Raw genomic sequence first — 25,217 nt, forward strand, 5'->3', positions numbered from 1 at the left:
TTCCAAGACTATGAAAGATATCTTATATACACACATTGTGTCTCCTTACAAGACATCTGGCCTGTGGTGTAGAATCTTAACTGCAAAGAAATCTCAGGCATTGTAGCTGGAGCACTTCAGTTTCAACATGTTCTGTGTTCTTCAAATTCTGTGACACTTGTTAACAAGGCCCATATCTGAAAGTGTGGATACTTGATAATCTACCATGATTTAAAATAAACAGATAACAAACTATACATATGTTGGGCCCTGTGTCTTCAAATTGTAGCTATTTTAAACAATTAGCTAGGTAACTAGCTAGCAACAAGCTTCTACACAACACTGAATCAACAGTTAGCTAACCAGCTACCTTGAAGACCGTTCAGCTAGCTGCTGCTAGTAAAGTTGTTGTCTTCAATATAGAAAAATAAGGAATGCTATATTTCATTCTTTTACAATTTGCTAACTTTTGGTAATTTTTCATGCTGCAACAGTACAGTATCATTATTTAACAATAATTATATAAGAGTGTAGATTTGACTGTATATAGAAAACAGCTCTTATGAAGTAATTCATTACAAGATCAAATAAAAACGGAGTTATGAGATGCTGAATTACAGTAATAGGTTAGCTGTATGTCAGTACAGGTGCATGCTTTAATGCTGTAACAGTGTGGTAACTCTTGCTGCTTCCTCTGTTAGTCAGTTCTCACTACCAGATTTCATATGCAAGTTGTCAGGTGTCACAATGTTAGTTAAATGCATCCATTTAAGTGAATTTCCATTATTATTACTGATAAAATATTTATCAACCTAAACAACAATTAACATTTAAAAAACAATTTTAATGCATAGTAGTTGAAGCAATAGCCATCATCCCCCCCCCCCCCCCCCCCCCCCCCCCCCCCCCAATTTTATGACAATGGTGTTTTGAACAGAATTATGGGAATTCTTCCCCTGAGAATAATCACTGACCTGTCTTTGTGACAGGTTTTTGACAACTGCCTTTATTAACATTTGGCATTTTGGTCTTTTTTGGTCTTACTTGAACAAAATATAAGAAAATATTTAGTTGCAAAGAAGACATCTGAGACTGGCCTATAAGTATTTTGGCTGGACATGTGTGATGCTGCCTTCAATTTTGTCCAAAAAATAGTACATTAAAAGTTTTATACTGCCTTTCAAGTGAACAGAGATGCTATCTGTGAGCAAATGCTACCCTGAAAATGCTACATAGCTATCAGCTACTTCTCTAAATGGAACAATAGGGATCGAACCATTTCACTTCACTCTAACAACTTTAGACAGCTGAGTCAGGGCAAGAAGAAGAAGAAGAAGACGAGGAAGGAGAAGGAGAGAGAGGAGAGGGAGAGGAGAAGGAGAGAGAGGGGAGAAGGAGAGAGAGAGAGGGAGAAGGAGAGAGAGAGAGGGAGAAGGAAAGGGAGAAGGAGAAGAAGAGGAAGAAGGAGAAGGAGAGAGAGGGAGAAGGAGAAGGAAAACGAGAGGCAAAATGAGAGGCAGAATGAGAGGGAGAGGGAGAAGGAGAAGGAGAGGGAGAGAGAGATGGAGAAGGAGAGGGAGAAGGATAAATGAATCTACTTCAATCCACATCAGTATATCTTGGTGGGCCACTAAGCCTTGATTGCCTCTTTCAGAGGCGTGATGCCTCTCCCTGCCTATTTCTGTATCTTGCACAGCATTATTAACACGCAAAAAATGTGACGCTTCTTGTGGTATGAGAGAACTTAACCACCTCATAAGTCACAAGCTAGTGTATAAATGGGAGACAGGCAGCACTGGGTTTTGTGCTTACTTTCCCATGGCTATGGTTCTAAAATGTGATCATAGGGTCGGTCTGATCGCATTGCCTAAAAATGCAGTGAGGCAGGCTTTGGGACCGTCTGGCTGCAAACTTCGTCTGGGTTTGGGGCTGCCTGCGTTCGAACCCTCGTTTTGTTCGTGATGTTCTAGAGATTTGGAGTTACTCAGCTAGCCTTATCATATTACTGTTGTTTGTTTTCTCAAGTGTGGACACCTCATTAACAAAGAAGCAACAGTAACAAACCCCCAGTATTATCTAAACAGATAGCCTATATGGGTTGCCATCGCAAAGAATGCTAGGCCTTTACAGACATGTAATGAAGCCAAAGTGAATAGTTTCATTTACATGCAAAACGTCATTGGTAGTGGTTGTCCGACAAAGGAACTGCCTCCTGACGGGTGAAAATGGGTACCACTGTGAATTTATTACACTAGGATGCGACCAGTAAGTAGGCTGAAGCATATAGGTCATCATGACAGGAGCTCCTTAGCCTGGTTATTCATTGGCATACACCTCTCAGATGCTTTCAGTTTGCAATTGTGTGTTGCACGGAGAGGAGCACTAAAACCAGAAAGATGACACTTGTTCATTTGAGAACTTTACAAAAATCCAGGTGCATTCTATCATCACAAACAAGTGACCAGCATTTTGCATTAATCAAAATGTTCTCTTGCTATTGTAAATATGATTCAACTATACACCATTTCCAGTACATAAATATCATTATAAGAACTGTACATTTGTGCGTTGTTTATTTAGTAAAAGGCCCAGTGTTTCTTTGATTACTCCTGCACAAAATGCTGTCACGCATTTCTTGCTATTGATCATTTGTCTGCTCCATTATTACTTTACTAACATGAATTTATTTTTGCCATTAGCCTATGTGGCTTTCTCCAAAATACCAAATACAAAGCATACTACATATTTAGTATTGAATAGTATTGATTTTCTATTAGTGTGCTGATGCCTGGTGTTCCCTTTGTAAGATGCGGCATTCCATCACAAATGAAACTGGTGTTCAAAGAGCTCGCTTGCCAGTGTCGCTCACAACTTTTGCACACACCTGCGTAGAGGTACATGCAGGATCGTTGCAGCAAATTCTGGGCCCTGTACACTCTCAATGTCAGTGGGCCCCTATAAATGCCAGTAAATGAGGCACATGAGCAAAATGGGCCCCTCTCCCTACTCGGGCCCTGGGTAGTCAGGTCCACTTTTCTCCCCACTACCACGCCCGTGGGTACATGTAAACGATGCGTTCAAGTGATGTTTTCCTGCAACTTCCTGCAGGGATGACAGGTTAATTTCTTGCTCTTTATCGTACGTTCTGTTGGTTTGTTAATGGGATTTTTACATCTACTTAATGTTGATGGGAATCTCAAAATTACGAATTATTTGTAGACCAACAAAATCAATGTATATTTTATATTATTTAATGGCGGCAAGACGACTTGTATGGTTGCAAGATAACACTTGAGGAAGACGGACAAGTATGACCATTAAAACACAAAACACTTTGTATTTTGCTTCTCTAGGTCTTCGTGTTTGGCAGTCTGTTCAGCGCTAGCCGACAGGAGCGAAGTGGCATCATAAAAATGAATATTAGAGAGCGCGGGCGGTAAGATTGTCTGGAAGGCTATTCTCGGGTTCAGTGGTTCATTTGATAGAGGCTTTACCAAGCGAATAAATAAAAGATGTTCTGCTGTATCGGGCGCTTTCCGACAAATTAAAAGCAATACAGCGGAACGGAAGCGTCCCGAGCAGTCCGTCTGCTCCTGTGGCGATGGAGCCAGACAAGGAGACCGGACCACCGCCTCCTGCTCGCCCGAGGATGTAGGATAAGACGGTTCAGACCAGCAAGCTAATGTGGCTAATTACGTATTACAGTGACTAGGAGCGTGTTAGCATTGCGCTCCTTACTGTTCGTGATTAGCTTTCGTTGTTGTTAGCCTTTGAAGGCGCGTTCACTTTAAGAAAGGCTGGGTTATTTACTTGTTGGTATATTATTGATGGGTGCATTTGCCTGGCTGTATAATTGGAGCACATTCTCGGTAATAGCAGTAATACATCAATAGCACTGGCTGTAATACATTAGGTGCTGGAGATGTAGCATAGCATGTTTACTGTACATCCCAAAGACCCTTGAATAAAGGTACAATTAAATTAAATTTGGTCTTGCTTTAAACATATTTACTAGTTAGGCTGTTCTTTTTAAATATTTTGTCATTCTGTAGGTTGTAAGTTACGCCTCTTTCAAGACTATGACGGTTAATAATTTTGTAGCTAACTGCTTCCCCTCAGGGACACACGCAGTGGAAGGATTGTTTCAGTATTTTGCCTTGCTTTGTCTTTGATTTTGCTGTTAGCCTTCGAACACACTGTAAACCAATTTGAATCATCTCAGTCCTTGCATGCTTCAGTTTTAACCTTGGAGGATCAATGAAGGGATGCCCAAGGATACGCCACAACTGCAGATTAGCGGCACGTAACGGGAAACCGAACATAAATCTGAATTAGAAGTTCACAGTTGCTTCACATTTCCAGCACAAAAAACATGTTTTGTTTAAATGACTTCAAGCCTTGAAGAGGTAATTGAAATCAATATATTACTGAATTCCATCACGTCCCTCCATTTTTCTGTAAGCCAGTCCCTACTGACAGTGTGGTGGCTTCAAAAAACCAAACTGTTCTGTCAAATTGCTTCTGACAGGAGTTTTGGACTGCTAGGAGGGTGAAGTCGAAAAGTTGGAAAGAGTCACTGGGAAAGAGATCAGATGCTACAACACCCTCCCCCCCCCCACCATCCCATCACCACCACCTAAACACACACACACAAACACCCACACACACACACACACATCCTGCAGTCTTGGGGATGTCTGTCGAGCCAATTGTGTTTTTTTCCCCCTCAACTCCTCACCATCCCTCTGATCTGAACTCCTGCAAGCAGTGCTCCTGCCGTTCGCCAGTCCTTATCTAACCGCCCCAGTTTGTGTGAGATCCATCCCCCCAAACCCAAATGCACAACACTCCCTGCTCTCCCACCACCACAACGTGTGATGAGGCAGCCCAGCGGGAGAAGGGCTGGTACCGGCTGTGGGCTGTTATGCTGCCCGTGCTACAGAGACAGTCTCCCTGTTGTGTTCCTTCTGAGAAAAAGGGACGTTTGTCAAGCGGACGATTCTGAGGGAAATGGAGACACAAACTTATTTGGATAGGGAGATGTGACTTTATGAGGAACACAAATGCTGAGCAATGCTGTGATCCTCTGTTGTAACACCCCGTGCATGTCCGTATGTAGCCTTCATTGTGTTCACCATCATGGTCGGAAGAGAATGTATGTTTGTGTGTGTGTGTGTGTGTGTGTGTGTGTGTGTGTGTACGTGTGAGCAGTGATGAGAGGTCTGTATCTAGTTATACCAAAACACGCTGCAATCTGTTATCTGCATGCTCGTCCACGTGGAACAGAGTTCGTGGGTGGGTGGGGTGGACGTTCTGAAGAAGCTCAGTTCTGAACATAAATTCAGTAGTGTGTAGTGATGAAAGGCCTGCCATGTGATGGTTGCTGCTCACACAAACGCCACTTACTGCTGAACTCAGATACATTCCCAACAGCTCTAGCGGGAGAGAAAGGCAGGGAAATGGCAGGGGTCATATTGAGGACTGCACCGACACACACACACACACACACACACACACAATTATGAACCAAAGTGTAATGGTAACAGACCAACTTAATAGTGAGCCAGTGCCATAAGTAGGCCTGAAGCGTGGCACTGGTATGGGAACTGAGCCTACAGCAGTTTCTGAACAGTGCACCCCAGTGACTGATTCAGGATCAGTTCAGTTGTTTGCATGTGCGCTCATGTGAAATGGCACACTAGAACTAGAACACGAGCTCTGTCATTTGTGATATATTTAATGTCTATTCTTGGGAACGATGTGAGTCAAGTTCATGACAGGTCTCATTATAAATGTCTGGCCTCAGGATTTTTCTTTGGACATTTTGACATGTAAGAGTAGAACAATAAACCACTTACCTTTCACGAATTTCACATTTTCTTTTCATTTAAAACTGCTGTAATCAAAAGAATTTGCCATACTTAGCCAGCAAAGGAGGCCCACCTCCTCCTTCTAGTGCCACTTCTCCATCCAAACGTTTCTCAAAAGTCCGTCCCCACGAAGACATGCGTGATTAGCACATAGCCTACCCTTTTATGTACAGAGACCTTCACTCAGGGGGGCCACCAGGGAGTGTGGTCTGTTGGTCAGAGCGGGTCTGTATGGGTCAGTATGGTCTGGTGGTCAGAGCGGGTCTGTATGGGTCAGTATGGTCTGGTGGTCAGAGCGATTCTGTATGGGTCAGTATGGTCCGGTGGTCAGAGTAGGTCTGTATCAGTCAGTATGGTCTGGTGGTCAGAGTAGGTCTGTATCGGTCAGTATGGTCCGGTGGTCAGAGTGGGTCTGTATCGGTCAGTATGGTCCGGTGGTCAGAGTAGGTCTGTATGGGTCAGTATGGTCCGGTGGTCAGAGTGGGTCTGTATGGGTCAGTATGGTCCGGTGGTCAAAGCATGCATTTGTTGGGTTTGAGGCCAGGTGTGGTGGCTGCCCTACCCTCTGCCTTTGCTACAGATGTTGTCAGAAGTGAGATGTGTACACATGTAAAATAATAGGCAGAGATGACCACTTTCTTTTAGAAAGGTCTTTTTCTGGTTGTTTAATACAGTCAAGCAAGTCAACTCTCAATTGACCAGATATCCCTCAAGTCTGGAGCTACCCAAAGATAACAACACATTGAAAACTCACTGACAAATTGATGCACCTATATGCACCGTGATATTAGCACTTTGCAGTTCACTTTGCATTTGCTGTGTCTGTTTCATCTGATTTCAATATTGTCTGCCTGTTTTTCTGTTTCTGCTTTTGGCTTGTCCTATGATTTATTCGCCTGCCTGTTTTTGACCCCTACCTGCTCCAATGGCGCTGAGTTGTGGATTTGCACTGATAAACAACACTGCAAATGCAGCCTTCTGCCTCCTAATCGTTATATAAATAGAAGTTATTTAGTCACTTAGATGGATGAAAGAACAAAACATCTCAAAAAAATGTGTCTGAATTGCTTAGCTCATGAAGAAAAGAAAAATTTTCCAAAGTGAACTAAAAATGATGTACTTTGGTACTGTGGGTTCTTTGCCATGTCAGAAAGTTCTTCAGACAGAACAAAATGAAGGTTGGCTGAAGACAATACTTCACTCCTGGATTTCTACCGTGAAGTAGTTGAATGCATTGAAAATGTAGTTTTAACTTATGGTCACCATTCATATACCATACGTTGGAAGTCAAATATGAAACAGAGTGTTGTTAATATAGATAAATCGTTCCCATGGTCTGTACCTTTTTTGCTTGTTGACATGTTTCTAACGCACTGTGCCAGGTATATATTGAGCCCATCCAAATGTTTGGAGATCTGCAGAACACCGCAGAAATCTCTGAGGAGTGAGGCCAGGGGAACACTGAAGTATTGGTGTATTCTCTGATTCACTGTGCACCTCCACCATTCATGTCCCCGCTAGCTTAGCGTAGTTGGCCTGATGTGCCACACTGCTCGGTTGCCTAGGGCAGTTGGAAAGAGCACTGAGCAGAGGGATGGTAGCGTCTCTCTGACACTTCAGTGCCTAGGCAACACTCGTGGTGCTGACATAGTTTTCAGTAATGAAGCTAACCTAAAATAATGACACATGGCATTCATTTATACATGGGTGCGCCAGAACACTGCTTATTATTCATAAGGGGGGGACATGTCTGGTGGGTGTTCAACTTCCTCTTGGACATCTGACTCATAGAGCAGTAGCTGTTAGCGAGAGAAAAAAAACCAGCATGGTCTTGCATAGCCAGTGCATTAAAGGACAGCCAAAGGCCAGCAGGACCTTTAGATCACTCTGGGCTTCATGTGAAATGTGACTGTGACCTCTACTGATGCACAATTTGGGAGATGTCCCCAGATCATGTCACGATTAGCGCTAGCTCTAGCTGATTGCATTGCTAAGAGCGAAGCTTAGCCCTGGCTTGAGCCAGCTGCTAGATGGGATGTGTGTGTGTGTGTGTGTGTCTGTCTGTGTGTGTGTGTGTGTGTGTGTGTCCAAAATTGTGGTTATCCTTTGGCAACATATTAGGATGTCTGGGTGCCTAAGCAGCAGGAGAACACACTTTGACACTGATTCAAGCCACAAGCGACCCCAGTGCCCAAGGGTGCTACCACTACTCAATCTGACTTCAGCCGTCCTTATGCTACAAAAACACAGTTCTGAAAGGTCTCGCCCACACTCAAGGTCTATGTAGTCATATGAGTGAGTGTAGCTACCTTGAAGGCTTTTTATGTAATAATATAGGTTAGAATTGAGCTTAAATCAAGAATAAGGTTCTAAGAAATATTAGACACTGGAATGCTTTCTTTGATTAAGAACTAAAAGGTATAAGAGTGTTTAAGTAGGAAACTTGTGTAGTAGAGTGTGTAGTACTATAAATGCATACTGACTATTAATCAGTGATGTTGCTTGTGAAAGGGCAGTAGATACGACACCATAAACAACTATTACATTATTACACTACTGCACTATTACACTATTACTGTACAGGATGCAGTGTGCTCCAAATGACTGTTACTGCTATACCTCACCTCAATCACCCCACCTCACCTGAATCACCCCACCTCACCTCAATCACCCCACCTCACCTCAATCACCCCACCTTACATGATTATGTCATTGTGCTTGGAATGTTAATGCCCTGCCTGTGATTTGCCACTCATACTAGCTAATTTCAGCAAACACAAGTGTTATAATGAAAGCTCAGGCCTGTAGCGTAATTTATGATTGGCACAAACAAATTAGGATTTTGGAATTTGCCCATGATTCCTGTAGACGGTCGTATTTCTGCATGTCATCTCCCCGAATCAGTAATTCTCATGGCCAGTGGGTTACATGATTCACCAGAAGATGTTGCTGTTGCTGTGTGCAGTATTTGTTCAGCATATCCCCTGGTTACACCCCCCCACCCCTCTGTCGCTGTGATGAAATAGAGAACAGAATGAAAGTAAGAGAATGTGGTGCGTGCAGAGTTGCTTCCATTACTTTCCCTGGACGTTTGCTGACTGTTTGCTTTATTTGCTTGAATAGTGGGAGTGGAGATTGGGGAAGTGTGAGAATGGTGAGAATTGGTGCTTGGATATGTCTCAGGAGAGCTCACATCAATTCTGGCGAAGGAGATGGAATCTGGGCAGAAAAGCTGACGGTCTTTCTGTAATGCGGGGTAAAGAGATCGGCCTCTTCTTTCACAGGGGGAAAACTGCTGTTACATCGCAGATGTATCATGTTAGTGTGAATAGCACAAAAGCTCTGACACAAACCAATTTACTTGTGTAGAGCTTCAGAGACAAGGACGTGAGATCTAGATAAGAATGTTCTTTACAAAAGGCTATGTCTCTGTTCTGATCAACAAAAGGTGGAAATATAAATCCGTCCAGCAAAGATATTGCAACTTTTCAGGTAAGTTATCAGTTAGAATAGTTTCTCAAGAAAAAATATGAAAACATCAAAAGATCTCAATCATATAAAATGTATCTGTATATGAAAAAAGCTCCCTGTGAATGCATCTTAACTGCAGAATCTCTATCTCTTTCTCTCTGTCTTTCTTACATGCACAAGCTAAATAAAAAGCTGCTCTCTTTAACTTGCAGATAAAGTGAAAATATCATTGCCTACTTTAAGGATCAAAAACATTCTGACAAATTAAGACATCCTCACAGACACTTCGGGTGCAGCCAGCAATACAGATTTCACAGAGAATCATGATGATGTGCAAATCTTTAAGCCATTATTTCCCACCAGAATGCTCAGATATATACTCAGAACTGTGCCTCATGGGACCCTAGCAAATATTATCTTAGCCGAATGCTTTTTTTTTCTTTGCTGAGGGGCGAATTCATGTGACATCTGGACACAAAGTGGCCAAGTAATCGGCTAGTCATGCCTGGCATACCAAGGCCGACCAGGACGGGCGCTGTGAGCTTGTGCAGAGCCACAGAGCGGGAACGACACTAGTGCAAAGAGCCACCGCGGGTGATTTCCTGCTCGGGAAACATTTTGGGGCTCCTTAGTTGAGTGTCAGCCATGCATGCAGAGCAGTGTGTGTGTGTGTGTGTGTGTTGGGGATGCCCACTCATGCGTACAACTCCTGAGGGAGGTGAGGAGCAGGAGGAGAAGGAGGCGGTGATGGGAAGCCAGGAGAGGACGTGGGCTGAGGGGTGTGGAACAAATACAGCGATGCTGGATTGATTCCAAATGTGACAATGTGATCTCCCACCCGGGAGAGTTGTGTCATTAAGAGCACCCTTCCCTTCTGAGACACACCGCCTAAGTGTAATCTGCATTACCGAAAGCCCCAACAACGAGCTAATGATCCGATGAGAAAGTAATAATGAGCCCAACAGTTATGACGTCTCTCTGTGGGTATATAAGTTGGAGTTTGCAGATCTGTTTTGCAGAGAGTTCAGTATTCAGAGTACGCATTTTGGGGGTGATGTTAGTTAAATGCGGTAGAACGAAAGTACAAAAAAATGACCACCACGTTTAGGGTGGGAGTAGAGCATATAATGACACTCAACAGTGTGAGCAGAAACGCAGGTTCATGAGGAACACATCCAAACCTATCTGTGAGGGCAGTTATCCAACGTAAGCACCATTGTGGCACTGAACTACATTTCCCTCTATTCTTCGTTGCAGTTCTTCTCACGTGAGAGACATTAACAGTAAATATCGTGAACTCAGTCACTGCTGTTATTTATTTTCATCCAGGCTCCTCCTTCTCTGCATTTCCATTCTCGCTCGCCAAGGGCATCTGCACAGCTGTGGTAATTTGCTCCATGAGAGACTCATGTCTTGTCCACAGGACATCTGAGGTTTCCGCTCCACAAATAATCCAAGGTTTACCGTCTCTTGACAGTTGCAACAAGCACAACCATAGTGTGGAAAAGACAAATGGCATGAACTATTTCTCTCTCTCTCTCTCTCTCTCTCTCTCTCTCTCTCTCTCCCTCTCTCTATCACCTCTAATGGTTCAGAACATCAGCTTTCCCCATCAATCAAACAGAGAGCACATCAAACTTGGCCAGAAATCCAATGTCTCAGCTGAGTGATGTGTTGGGACGAACTGGCAGGATGTACAAGACTGCCTTGCTTCTTTTTGAAGCCAATTCCTCATAGCCTAAAGTGCTCAAAAGGCAGCATGAATGTAGAATGTGATAATCACAAAGAAAAAAAAATGAGCAAGGATGAACAGTCAGCACCAATCTCTCTGCCAAATTGGGGACCCCATGAAAGAAAAGTGCTGGCTATCACTCTCAGTAGATAATACTCTACCAGTGATTGCACTTTCAGATGCAAACTTCAAAATAATTGGGTGGTTAATGGCTGTAAGAGCATGCATGCAAGGAAGCTGCAACTTCAAGCTATTTGTCATCCACTACTTTGGCCAGTCCTGCTGAAGAAACATACTCCAGGCCCTGAGGGACCAATCAGAAATGTGGAGAGGTACTATGTCAGAAGTGCAATAGAGAATTAACTGCAAGACTGCAAGATAAAGCCAGTGGTACTTTCTCCTACCCCAACCCCCCAAAACATGGAGAAATATCAGCCTATCTGATTTAACAAGGACCATTTCTCATAGCACTGGTGATCATCTGTAACCAAGCTAGGCAGCACTAAAGATGTGGCCACGGTAGTGGACGAAAGTTATCCGGAGGCCACCAATAACATATTCCTCACTCCGTGTTGTCGAGAGGCCCCATTTCATTTCAAACCACAACTTCTCCCTTCACTTTCCAGGCCTGGGCCGGGCTGCGGACCTGCCGGGCTGAGTGTTAAACGGTTTGTCATGTCCCACGCTTGCAGGACCTCACCTCGCTCGGCGTCGACAAAGCGGCTGGAACGCAGGAGGCAACTGTGACGAACCAGGGTCACCGTGTCTCATGAGGGGGACCTGCAAGTCAACGTCATGGGCCGATCCAGCATCTGCCGCTCTTCTAACGCAACGGATCTCCAACAGGGATCTTGTGCAGGGCGGATCAAAGCAAGGAGGCAGTCTGGTGCTGGGTTTGGAAGATAATGGTAATGGTAAAGGTTATGGTGCCTGTACTACTTTGTGATACTCTCTGTGTTATTAAGTCCATGAGTACTGACACTGAATGCTGTTAACATGATGAACACACTAATATTTGTAAATCACTGTTCCCTAATGTTCACAGGGTGATAATAGGCACTAATGGTAATTATACTTTTTCATCCACCAAAATGTGGCATGTATGTGCATCGTGTAAATACATCTTGTTCTATTCGGGCTCTAAAAAAGAATTTTCAAGGAGGAGATTACATTTTTTTTTGCTAGATGAATCAGCTTTTAAGTTTGCCCTTAGATTTTGTGATGTGAACTCCTTAATCAGTTCTGGTTGTTATGGAAGTGGTAATGTTGTTAATTATGTTCAGGCTTATTTTACTTATGATCAGTGGTTGGCATCTCAATGTCCACTGAAGGTCTCAAAGCTTTTTAAAGAAAGAGAGAGAGAGAGAGAGAGAGAGAGAGAGAGAATTCCAGTGAAGTACAAGGTTTCCCAGAGAAGTAGGAGGTTACAGACAGAGGTCCTTCAACGCTGTAAGTGTTGAGGAGGGACCTCTGTCTGAAACCTCCTTGTGTATTTGCTGCAGGTTTTAATACCACTACATCTTTTATTACAAGACACTGCAGTTGTTTGCATGGGCTCTTCAGATTTATGCAGCTTGACCAGAGTTAGACATAAGAGAAACTGCCGCTGTGCAATAATAAAAGACTTCATATCTGCATCTGGATGATCAAGATTTTGCTTTGTATCAACATACTTCGTTTGGTCATGGCAACCAGACACTAGCTGGATGAACTGACTGGTGGCAGTGTGTTTTTTCTATTGAAATTTATTATGAGTAATACCTGTGCCGATTTGTGGTGACACTGTTTTGCATTTCCCATTGTTCATGACTGGGTTCAAGGATGAATAGCAGTTGTATAATGTTTAGCTGAATGTTTTTTCTATAAACAACAAAAACTAAAAAACTAGTCTTAGCAAGGCGAAAAGGTACGTTTCATTTTTTCATGATTGTAAAATATAAACAAAGAGCCTTTGCTCTGGTGTGCTTGGACTCAAATGTAATAATTATTTACACTCTACTCAGACTAGTAATATATGTATGCAAGCGTTTATGGTATCTTTGGCCAAATGACACAATCTGTCCTTTTTGTATTGAAAAGAAGTAAACACAGGCTCTGTAGCTAAATACACAACTTTTTTCATAACATAAAACAGTGTAATATTCAAATCATCAAACATGGCCTGTGCATGTTTGGTAGAAATCATAGCTTACAAACATGAAATGTATTCGAGTCCTTGCATTTGAATTTTCCCCCACTCTTCTTCACAAATGGTATCTAGATCTGAAATATGCTACGATCACTTTGCACACATTGTCTGTTATAGTCTTCCACAAATGTTCTATGATCTTTTGGTCATGGGACTACGAGGCCCATTCCAGGCTTGTGTCTTTTCAGGTACTTCATGGTGGATTTCTGAGGTACGACTTGGATCAATATCAGATGCCATCTTCATTTCAGCTTCAGTCTTTTAGCACATAGATTAACACTTGCTTTCAGAATTTGCTTGTGTTCTGTGGAATCCATTTTTCCATTTGCCAGCTCCACCCGTGCCAACAAAACCCCAGAAGCAGGACAGATCAACTCCCATGTTTCACAGCTGACAAATGTTCTTTTCATGAAATGCAGTTATTTCTTTTTTCTCCAAATGTACCTTTGATTGTGGTCAAAGAATTATATTCTGTTTTTAATTCTAATTCTTATGATGAGGTCACAGGTAATGTTTTCTACTTATCTTCATCCATGAAGATGATGTTTGTGCAAGCAGTGCTGCGCAGTGGACGTTGCACCACCTCCCATGACTGAACCTTCTTGCAGGTTCTTCACAGCCACATGGGGGTTTAGATTTGCCTTTCATACCAGCATGAGCAGATCTCTCTGACAATTTTCTTATTCTTCCACATCACATCTTCACCTCCACACTTCCCCTGAATTGCTATTTCTTAATAACATTTTACACTATAGAAACCACCTATCTTCTTACAGCCTTCCCCAGCCTTGTGGCCATCGATTACTTTCATTTTCATATCTTTAGACAGTTACTTACAGGAGCCTGTGATTTCTAAGTGTTAGCACAAGGTTTAAGGAGCCAGAGAACGTATAAAGCTTGGAAATTTGACTCAGCTGACAGTTCCTAATTATGTGCTTCAGGCCTGATGTGCTAATCAAGGTCTGAGACCCTGTCAAAAAAAAATCTGAGCCTTTGCAAATCTTAGGCTGTCCAAATGTTTGCAGAAGCCACATTTTTACCTTTAATTTGAAAGACATGTTATGAAAGACAGAATAACGCTGCATTGGGAATTGTCAAAAATATTGTTTGATTAGGTACAGAGATTAAAAACGCTGACAAAATGTGTTATTTGGTTTCATGTACAACTGTAAGGACTGGATGTCTTCATCTGATCACCAGTCAAAGGCTTTTATGATGGGCAGTTAATTTCTAAAAATTTTATAAGCGCGCATTAACATCCACCTCTCTTCAGTAAATAAACATGTGCAATGTCCAAACAAACAGGTAAACATTGATGCTGAAACCTCTGAATATGTTAATTACTTGTAGACAATGCCTATTGCAGGTTTCAGGCTGATTGCTTCTACTATCTAATTTGATTTTGTCTCCTCTTCCCATGTAGTCCCACATTAAGGGAATGAAAGGCGCCCTCTCACCTCCATTCCAATATTGACATCTTACTCGTACCACCCCTAAGTGTGATAATGTAATTTCCTCTGAGAAACTGTTCACTTATGCTGGTCAGGGCATGTCTGTGCAAAATGGAGATCAGTTTCATGATTTGACACATCAGTTTCTTGTGCATTTGACACATTTTGCATAAGTAGACCTCCTGTATATCTATGGTTGTCCACATAGATTGATGGAGGCATTCAGCAGCGTCCATTTTAAGTTATCTTACAGTTGTATCTTTGGCCATCTTATTACTTCAAATGGAATGCTTGCTGCCACATTACCATAATTGATTTACTTTAATGCTTTCAGTGATGCTCGAGCAAATTGACAGGCTAATCAATTTACAGGTCACTTGGGCAGGATAACCAGATCACTCTGGCACACATCATTCCTAAAGAGATATGATGTTAAATCAATGCAACCTGCACTGTGGCCTGACTATTTCTACTAATTGAATAATAATGCATTAGTGGTGAAGTGGCAAGTGCTTTCTTGTTGAATCACACATTAGCTTGGCCTGAAAGTGGTTTTATCATTGACCCATAGAACACAAAATAAGTTACAATGATATTGTTTTTCTAAAGGAATTCGGTCCTGTCATATATAATGGATCTAGTATTTTCTTTATGAACCCCTTAAAATGCAGTTAAGTATAAAGGAATTTTCTCATATATCATGTTGTTCATTGCAGTAGGGCCTATGCAATTTCCTGAAAAAGACAGAGGGAAACTAAGGAACTGTCCATGGTGCTGAAAATATCTCTCCACTGAACTCTGACACAGATACGAGCATTTACATATTAATTTTATCTAATGGGGAAGTACTACCATGATACTAGAGTATAGTACAGAGTATGAGAGAAATATAGCCCTACCGGTGTCTATTTTCAACTGATTATGGTACTCTGTCATGACAGAACAATATTTGAAGTACCTACAGAAAAGCTTTTATTTCTGACCCATCCACTACAGATTTTTGCTGGGGCCATGAAATTATATAGCACAATTTCATGTCTACAAACTTAAGCAAACACAATCTTCAATATTTCAGCGTAACAAATGGCCAACAAGGAAATACTCTCAGTTATTGAAGAAATCTGGTCGTTGCAGAGAAAAAAGAGGTAGCGTCTCAGGCCGCTTAACGTGAACACTGTACAGCCATTTAGAACAGGTGCCAGACTTCACTGGGCTTGTTAGAGGAGGCGTTGGCTGAACCTGGCAGCATTCCCAAGCCTGTCACTGGGAGTAATGAGTGGCAGGTCTATATTTAGCATCTCCTGGCTTTGTGAAGATACGTCCAGATGGCACCGCTGTCTTCATTTCCCAATCAAATTAGCAGATTTCATCAGTGCGTGGAGCACTGCTGAGACTGCCGCATTGTCTCCCAAGTCCGTAAACAAAATCAATTATTCACGTCGAGAAAAGCTTTGCGAGCTGGACATTCGCCGTGGGCTATGTGGGGTGTTCAGAGGTGTCGCAGCAGTGTTGTCATGATGGGTGGGTCATATTACCAGCCACGACAATATGTGAATACATTTCCCTGAGATATAGGTTGCATATTCATATATACTTTGCTGACTATTCAAAGACATGACCAACCCAAAACAAAAACAAAACTACAGTCTTTACTTGGCTACATCTGATTTAATAATTTACAATTTTTTTATTGCTTTGGCTGAATTCTTAAATTGCTAATATTTTCAAAAAAAGATGTAAAAATCTCAATGCTGCTGGATACATGTTCAGCACAGACTGCAGTTTTTCATGCTTTTCAATGAATTGCAAATGTTTTAGCACATCTATACAAATGACAGAGTACAATTGCTACAATTAGCACACACACAGGATGGACCTCTCATGCTGATCAAACTGGTTATGTTATTTCTTTGTTGAATAGTCGTGTTCTTTCCTTTCTGGAGGATTTCCTTCATTATGTCATCACATGTACAGGAATGGGCAGTCATGTTTTCCATAAACATAACTGATATTATAGACATCATATAATGACTAATAAAGTGTCAAATTGCCTGCAGAGAATGAAAGGTTTGGTATATATATATAACTTGACAAATTTTGGTCAGGTGTGAAGCTGATGACAGGTGCGATGACAGGTGTGATGACAGGTGTGATGACAGGTATGATGCTGATGACAGGTGTGATGCTATGACAGGTGTGATGCTGATGACAGGTGTGATGCTATAACAGGTATGATGCTGATGACAGGTGTGATGCTGATGACAGGTGTGATGCTGATGACAGGTGTGATGACAGGTGTGATGCTGATGACAGGTGTGATGCTGATGACAGGTGTGATGACAGGTGTGATGCTGATGACAGGTGTGATGCTATGACAGGTATGATGCTGATGACAGGTGTGATGCTATGACAGGTATGATGCTGATGACAGGTGTGATGCTGATGACAGGTGTGATGCTATGACAGGTATGATGCTGATGACAGGTGTGATGCTGATGACAGGTGTGATGCTATGACAGGTATGATGCTGATGACAGGTGTAATGCTGATGTAAATGGCCAAACAGGAGTGACAGGTCATCAAGTGAGGTGGATTGAGTGTTTTTAATTTGAATTTTACTCTGTTACAAAAATACACATAACTGCTTTTTTCAACTGCACATATCCTTTATGTATTGACATATTTTTCTTTTTATTGTATTGTGCTGTATAAGATTTCTATTTTGTAGTGTACCTTCTTGCATAATGTTCACAGTTACATGAAGAATAAACAAGAAACATGGACAGGTGAGAACCCATTGGCTTATAGAAAAAAGGACAGTAAAGCCTTTAGTGTCAATACAAAATTAAAAGACATCAATTTTAATTTAAAGAATGCTTCTGGGGTCTAATGCTTTGGAGAGTTTGAGGCTTGAGAATGTTAAAGCTGTTTTTAGAACTGAGCCAAATCAATTGAATCAAAACGTAATAAAGGAAAAGCTGTTTGCCTAGTTCCACCACTGACCCCAAACTTGTAAAAAGCCTAAACAGCTCGTTTTCAGTGTTAAAAGCAGCTCCTGAATTATCAACACTTTGGTAGATAAAAACTTTCTTATCGAGGTTAAAGAAAACAGCACTATGTTTGAGGCAGGAGTCAGAACTCTTTGTACTTGGTAAACAACAATGGTAGACCCGGTTTATCTCTCCCCCAGATGGGCTCGGGTTTGACAAAGTGTTTCAGCTCTTCTGTGATTGCTTTGAGCCTTGCTGATGCTATCACTTAAGAAATAATAACAGCGGGAAAAAACAGAGCTCGCGCCAGTCGTGACGCCTCTCTCGGGCTGAAAGGGCTGGCTTCTTGAACCAGCTGCGGCCCGTGCGGAGAAGTGGGGTGATGAACTCCACACAGGATGTGAGGACAGACACAACTCTCATACTGTAAGCTTCGTACGGAGGAGACAATAACCGGGACGAAACGCCATCTGAGCTCTTATTGGAACGAGGGGAAACCTCCTCACAGAAAGACAAAATGGCTGACGGGGAACAAAAAAAGCAATTAAAGAATACGAATCCAATCTTCTGCTGGAGGGACTATTATTTGAAGGGTCAGCTGGGGTTGACTCCAGGAAATGGCTCAAATTCCCGAGCTGCATTCATCTACAGTCAGCACTTGTTTGTAAGGAAAAAAAATGTTGTGTGTGGACAGACTAATGTTATAATCTCTATAAAAAAAGTGCACTGAGGCATGATAAAGAAGTAACAGATGACCACTCTTAATCAAAAAACTTACATGTAGGTCAAATGCCAAATTCGCTAATTTATCAGGGCTACAAAAACAATGCAACAGTGAAAAACAATTCTTGCAAAACAATGGTGCATAAAACATAAACAAGAAACATGACAGACTATTGACTATTGACTGAATAATCAGTGCACATAATGACTGCAAAGACTAAATGAATCCTAAGAATCACAAAGTGAATGCAAATGGCCAAGATCCAAATAAAGGAGTGACCATCCAGATCTTAATTAATAGTTTGTAGCCATATTGTAAACTAATATGTAAACTTTACTGTAAACAGTAGCCATAAAGTAAACTCTAAACTGAGTCACTGCCTGCATTCCATTTCTATATTAACATTGTAGTGGATATTTTTAAGATGTTTTTGTTTTAATTTTAAAAGGACTCAATCTGCTACTGCAGTCTTAGGAACAAGTTCCATTAAAATTTTATAGCCATAGGTTAAACAGGAGCAGCAATAACGACCATAAAGCAGGCAGCAGGCAGGTGGCATTCGATGTGCAGTTTATTAATGTCACTGTGGCTATAACGTGTTCTCTCCTGCCCGTGTTTGCTCATACCCAGATGGAGTAGAACAGGCCTTGTCTGATGGGTCTGGCCTGCATCTGCTCACAGGATCCAGAACCCATGCGCCATGTGGGTTTATAGCCAAAATGTATGTTTCATGAGGACACATTTATATGCCCTACTTTACATGGTTCACCCTAGCAGACATGAGGCACCACCTCCAGGGAGACAGTTCATAGCACAGAGCACTCAGCACAAGCACTATTTCAAGTAACCCTGAAGAGAGGGCAGCACAGTCATTTCACTAGAGGAAGTCATAGCATTCTTTTAATTTTCCATCTTAGATCGACCTGTCAGAGTCAAATTATACCGAAAATCAGTGGAGCGTTCCAGACTACCAACTACACCTTGAATTGCAAAGTGCCCCAGATTATATATCTTTGGCAATGAGTAATTTACATTGAGTCATGCCTCAATCACATGGCCTACCCTCTAAAGAGGACCACTTAAATAAGATTTCATCACTTTCCCCCTCTGCTATGATTGGCTCTCATGATTCAGTTTTCCTGATTGGGGACCCAAGTCTGCTAATTCCATTTTTACCTTAGATGAATCCTAAAATGGGAAACATGGTTTATGCAGTGTGGACAGATAACTGGGCAGCTAAATTAGCTCTAAATTAGATTAGTTAGTCTGGCAAATGCACTGTTTTTTTCATGATTCTTTCCTGGCCTGGCAAATTGGTGTATAAATGTATATCCCAGATTTGGCCCAGATTTCTCGTTAATATGCTAATGCATGAAAAGTTAATATGTTGATGTGATCTCTTAGATATGGGTGACAAAAGGGCTGTGAGCGTCTGGGCTGGCACATAATAGGAATTTTGCCCTTTAATTAAAAATCCATGGCTGATTTGCTTCCTGAAACAATCATCATACCTAGTGGAAACAGTTAATTCAAAATATGCTGACACTCTCCAGATCAAAAGTGTCACTGGAAGCCAAAATAGAGGAATGTGTTTGTTACACAAGCTTGTCTGTGCATTTCCTGTACTGTGTCCAGTGATAATTCTGAGAAATTATTTCTTATTAGCCAGCAATATCCACTGTCCAAATGTTTAACAAGATACAGGTGCACCAACTAATGAGGGCCCAAGATGGATTTCAAGTGGAGGTTGTTTTGTGGGGCATCATATTTCAAAACGCTCCAATGATGGACGCTTGAGTGCTGCATTAGTGACAATCTTTTCTAACCAAGTCGCGTGTGAGAGAAGAATGGCCCCTCTGATTTATTTGGCGTTAAAAGGCATCAGGGAATAATCTGTGAGCAGATGCTCCACTTCCCACAATCTCAAAGGGCAGGACACTGATTAATAAACTATTTTCATGGCTTATAAGTGGTCTTGCCGGCCTCAAGGAATGTGTAGGGGCAGAAATAGAGAGAGAAGGGGGTTATCAGTGTTATTGTCCCAGGTGCCCTTGACTGTCCTGGGTCTCATGAAATGGGTCACTCAAAAGTTTTGTCACCTATGAAAGTATGGGTTTGGCCTGGATAGCGATTCCAGGACAGCTAAATGGGTTCAGTCCCTTTAGCTGGTGTGTATGATGAACACTGCAATGCCATGACCTGTCATATAGAAGAGAGCCTGGAGACTAGTGCCACAAGATGGGTTTCTGAATCTCCAAGAAGAAGTAGGCCTTTACAGAATAGTTACCAAGAGCAGTCCTGCTCGTTAATCAACATGATGTAATATATTTGTGGATAAAACAATGCCCAATGTAGAGAAAACAGAGTATGTTAGAAACAGAATAGATCCAATTAACTGGCCCTCCTTAGAAATGGGTGGCTCATACAGACTGTAGCTTAAGGCCAACTAACGGTCAAGGTACGTTTAGTGCATGTTCTAGGTGCCAATCTAGATCTTTTTTTGTGGACACCAATTTCTGTGGAATGGATTCCTGCAGGGACACAGGGTGGGAATGGTGTGGTCAGTCGGGGTTAAGAAAACAGGGAGATGTTTGGAATATGGAATAAAGGCGCATATCCCAGTTTTCTGACAGATCGTTCGGGCCAGTCATCAGTTTGCACCGCATGAACTCACACATGGAGGAAGAGCGACTGTAGGAGGAAGAGCGACTGTAGGAGGAAGAGCGACTGTAGGAGGAAGAGCGACTGTAGCAGTGCTGGAAGGGAAGGTGGGATGATCAACATGAGGAGCAGAGAACGTTGATGATGTGGGTGGGAGGGGGTGCTGAGGAGAAGCAGTTAGTGTTACAAACAATGTAAAAAAATTATCCCCCAACAACCAAGTTTCCCCAAACTTGCAGGTTGAACAACCTCACTGTGAATGCAGAAACACTCCTCAGCGTGTACATATCCAGATCTGGGTGTCAGGATATTTGGGGTGTCACATAGGGGATGCAGGATGTTATACTTGCTATAGTGTGTCTCATACATTTTGAAAAGTGTACATTTCACTATGTTCTGGAACAAAAACCTATAAAAATAGTTCATTTAAAAGCGAACTGTAGCTTTGGGTCAGTCAGCCACAAAGGCATGAATTACCAGTGTGCTTAACACAGCCGATCGCAGCAATACCTACTTAGCAATGTAATTGCAATCTTATCCCAGGCAATTGTAAGCAAAGAGAGAGTTTCTTTGCATTGCTACTATTATGCTTAAAATCAGCATTCGTTCCTCCTAAAATGTAACAAACGAAGGAGAGCGTGTGCATGAAGACTGTGGTAAACCAGTACAGCTCACACATTTAGCCCATCGACCCCAGACATGCTGTAATTTACTGTTACCTCAACCAGCACAGTTCCACGTTCAAGGACTGTACCTGTGCTAATTGAACAGTGACCTTGTGTATCACGAAAGGCGCTATATAAATCTCAGTTTCATTCATTCGCTGGCTGTTTGGCTGCAGCTTGTCATGAACCATGGCATTCCTGACTGGTCCACAGATTTGCTTTTACCCATAACCCCTAGCGATAGCGGACGTGCTAAGCTCGCCCTACCTTGCTGGAACAGGAGTCATTTCTTCAAGCGAAAGGTGTAGCTGTGTACTAACGAGGAGGCCAACGACGGGGATTCAGAGGACCTAGAATAGAAATTGCACATATCATAACATCCAAGTAAAAGGTACACTGCCTCGTCTAAGTTGTGAAGGTGTGAACAAATATGGTGTGACTATTTGTGTAGTCTCGACTGTCACTAATCTCCACCGCACCACTGTGGAGCGAATGTATATGGAGGAGTTGTCGTCAGACTTATAAATCTCTTTTTAATCTCTTACACAAAAGCTGGTTCTGTTTAAAAAGAACTTAAATTAGCCATAAATTAGCCATCTAACCATAAACTTAATGCTCACCTCAATGGAAGTCAGATGGCAGCATTAAATTTGTGTACACTCACACAGGAGCAGGCGTCATTTAAATGCTCTTATGCTTATGAACTCAGTTCAGCAGTGAAAAGCATGGAGGAGACACCAAATGGGACTCAGGCAAAACTTGGCTTCTTTTTCTTCTGCTTCTTTTGAGGCAAAACCTTGTATCAGAAACCAATGGCGCAAATTTACATAATCTTCAATAAAATTGTCATCTTTAGTACTTGGTTGCAAATCCTTTGCAGTCGACGACTGCCTGAAGCCTGCGACCCACAGACTGCACCCGGCACCATGTTTCTTCCCTGGTGGTTCTCTGTTAGTCTTGTAATGCAGCTGTGGCAGCTGCTTCTTGCAGCTGTATTCCCTTTTAAGGCAACGTTCTTCCATTCCTCTTTTGGCTATAGCTCCATAGCTTCTTGAGGAGCATTATCCTGCTGTAAGATGGAGCACCACCCACAGGGTCTACGAGTGTTCGGCTGGATCTGAGCGGTTAAGATGTTCCTGTGCTCTTCAGAATTCCTCCTGCCGCTGCCATCAAACCTCACATCATCGGGCTAACCAGTTTTTCAGGAAGCAATACATGTTTCACAGGTGAGGTAGTCTACCTTTGGATCATGAGCAGTTTCTAATTCCACCCTTACATTGTTTCGTTAGTGAGGTACAGGTAAATATTTATTTCAAGTAAGAGATCATACTAAAACTCTACAGGCTTATAGACTTTATTGTAGTTCTTAAGTGATCTGTAAGCTGGGCATCTCTGGGGTATTATTCTCCTTATTGTAAGACAGACAGCACACCAGGGCTCTGTCTTTGGTAGCAGTTGGCCAGATTTCAAGAACACCTTCTCACCAGCTGGCTGGTGAGCTTGTTGGGGCTGTGAATTCCCTCATGGACTTCGTCCTTTTTTGTGCGTGGCGGTGGCCCATTCAGACGCTCTTCCACTGAGCCCGTGTTCCGTAAAAATCTAAGATCCAGGAACACTGGATAACAACTCATCACATTTGCCAGAGAAACAAACGCTGGAACATCGGTGTGAGGGCTGAGGAAGCAGGCCTGCGAACAGGAGGGCCTGATGCACTACCGAGCAGCATCCTGGCAGATGGCGCAGACTTGGATAAGGCTGAGGACTGGAGCCCAACAATGCTTCCAGAAACATCTTTAGCTGAAGTTCCACCTCAAGCAGATTCACGCTGCACTTGTTTACAAGTCTGTGCACGAGAACACTTGAAACAGACAAAATGTACTTGGTCTTTTGCTTGGAGACTGCTAGTCTTCTAAATATGTTGGTAAGTTCACAAGGCACCTTGTAAGTGCTTTACATAGTGATTAAAACAAATTAGGACATCAAAAAATTGCATTGACCAACAGAATATAATTTGATCATTTGGTATTATACAAACAAATGTCCCTCAGTCCCTCATAGGTTTTCAGATGAATTCATAGTGCATGTTTGTATTTCGGTTAATATAAGAATCAATAATAACAAAGGTAGCATTCCAGGAACCTGGTTTAATGCTCAGCACTTCTCCAAAGCTTGAGGTTCACATACATTGTGATGTTCCACTAATGGCAGTGCTTGAGCTTGAGTAGTTTGGACTTAAACCTGTTTATACTAGATAGAGATGCATATTCTGACTAAACACTTAGCACTTTTGTAAGTCGCTCTGGATAAGAGCGTCTGCTAAATGCCGTAAATGTAAATGTAAATGTAATGGGAAGGAAAGGCAGGGTATCAGACACTGGGTGATGAAAAGAAAAAAAAAGAGTTGAAGACTGAGAAAACTGGAAGAAGGAGTCTTGCGTTCCTCCCCATTGTTCTATGGTCCATCTGTTCTGTTTTCTATCTGTTTAACCGTTTTCACTAGAACAGCAACTATCACTTAGGTCAGTAAGACAAATAATACAAATAATGAGAAAATTTGCATTCAATTAAAAAATCTAACAACCAGCAGAAAAGGGGGTTCAACCAGCTTGAAATGGATCCGTGAGACAATAACGAAACTGTCAATGCCATGTTGTCAATGACCAGGCAGATGGATTCATGTAGCAGTCATGATGAGTCCAGAAATGAACAGTACAAGTGGATGTTATTGATTTGTAGGCAAAGATGAGTCTAAATGTAGTTTCCAGGGAGACACTCTTTATTCTACTTTATTCTCTATTCTTAACAATTTACACTTACTTTTCTCTACTTTTCTCAGAATTGTCAAACATATTACAGCCAGCTAAAGTTTCAACATACTCTTCTTTGGTCTTTGGCAGTAGGCAAATGCAAATCCATATGCAAATTATGCATTTAAATCCGCATCTAAAGCTTCAGACCTTTTGCTGGCTCTTTGGGCCTAACTCTCTCTGGTCAAAAAACAAAGTAGCTAACATTTACCACTGTTTACCTTAATTGAGAGGAAAATATGTTCAAAAAGGCCTGCTGTTTTATATGGACATAACTGTCATTTCATTTAAAATGGAGTACAAGGACAAGAAATATAAATGAAAAAGTCCGTGACACTGTCCAAATAAACATTTAATAAACTCAAAGTTTACTTTCAGCACATTAAAACAGTAAAATATCAAACTGTGCTTATTTCTAATAATGTATATGCCAAATTGTTTATAAAACCATCCAAGAATGGCGCGTGAAGAGTTAATGAATCATTTTGTTGAAGCAGCTGGATGCAGACAGTACATCTATTGAAGGAGCAAACTATACTACCCACTATTGCCTCAGTACCACGCTGAGCGTGCGTGTGCAGCAATGCCTGCGTGTTTGCATAATGAATCTCTATTGATAAAAAAAACTCATACATGATATAGACCATTTATCATAGTCATTTCAGTTCATTTAATCACG

General features: G+C 41.9%; 1 long non-coding RNA gene across 1 annotated transcript in view; it reads left to right on the top strand.

Moving 5' to 3' along the window:
* The first annotated feature begins 8,900 nt into the window (after nucleotides 1-8,900).
* The window catches only part of LOC143501196 (uncharacterized), a 32,461-nt gene continuing 16,144 nt past the window's right edge, over nucleotides 8,901-25,217 (top strand). Inside the window, exons 1-2 of the long non-coding RNA XR_013126845.1 lie at nucleotides 8,901-9,341; nucleotides 11,745-11,960. This is a non-coding gene — a long non-coding RNA (uncharacterized LOC143501196). The remainder of the gene's footprint in view (nucleotides 9,342-11,744; nucleotides 11,961-25,217) is intronic.

The sequence above is a fragment of the Brachyhypopomus gauderio genome, unplaced genomic scaffold (genome assembly GCF_052324685.1).
Source record: "Brachyhypopomus gauderio isolate BG-103 unplaced genomic scaffold, BGAUD_0.2 sc160, whole genome shotgun sequence".
Taxonomy (NCBI): Eukaryota; Metazoa; Chordata; class Actinopteri; order Gymnotiformes; family Hypopomidae; genus Brachyhypopomus; species Brachyhypopomus gauderio.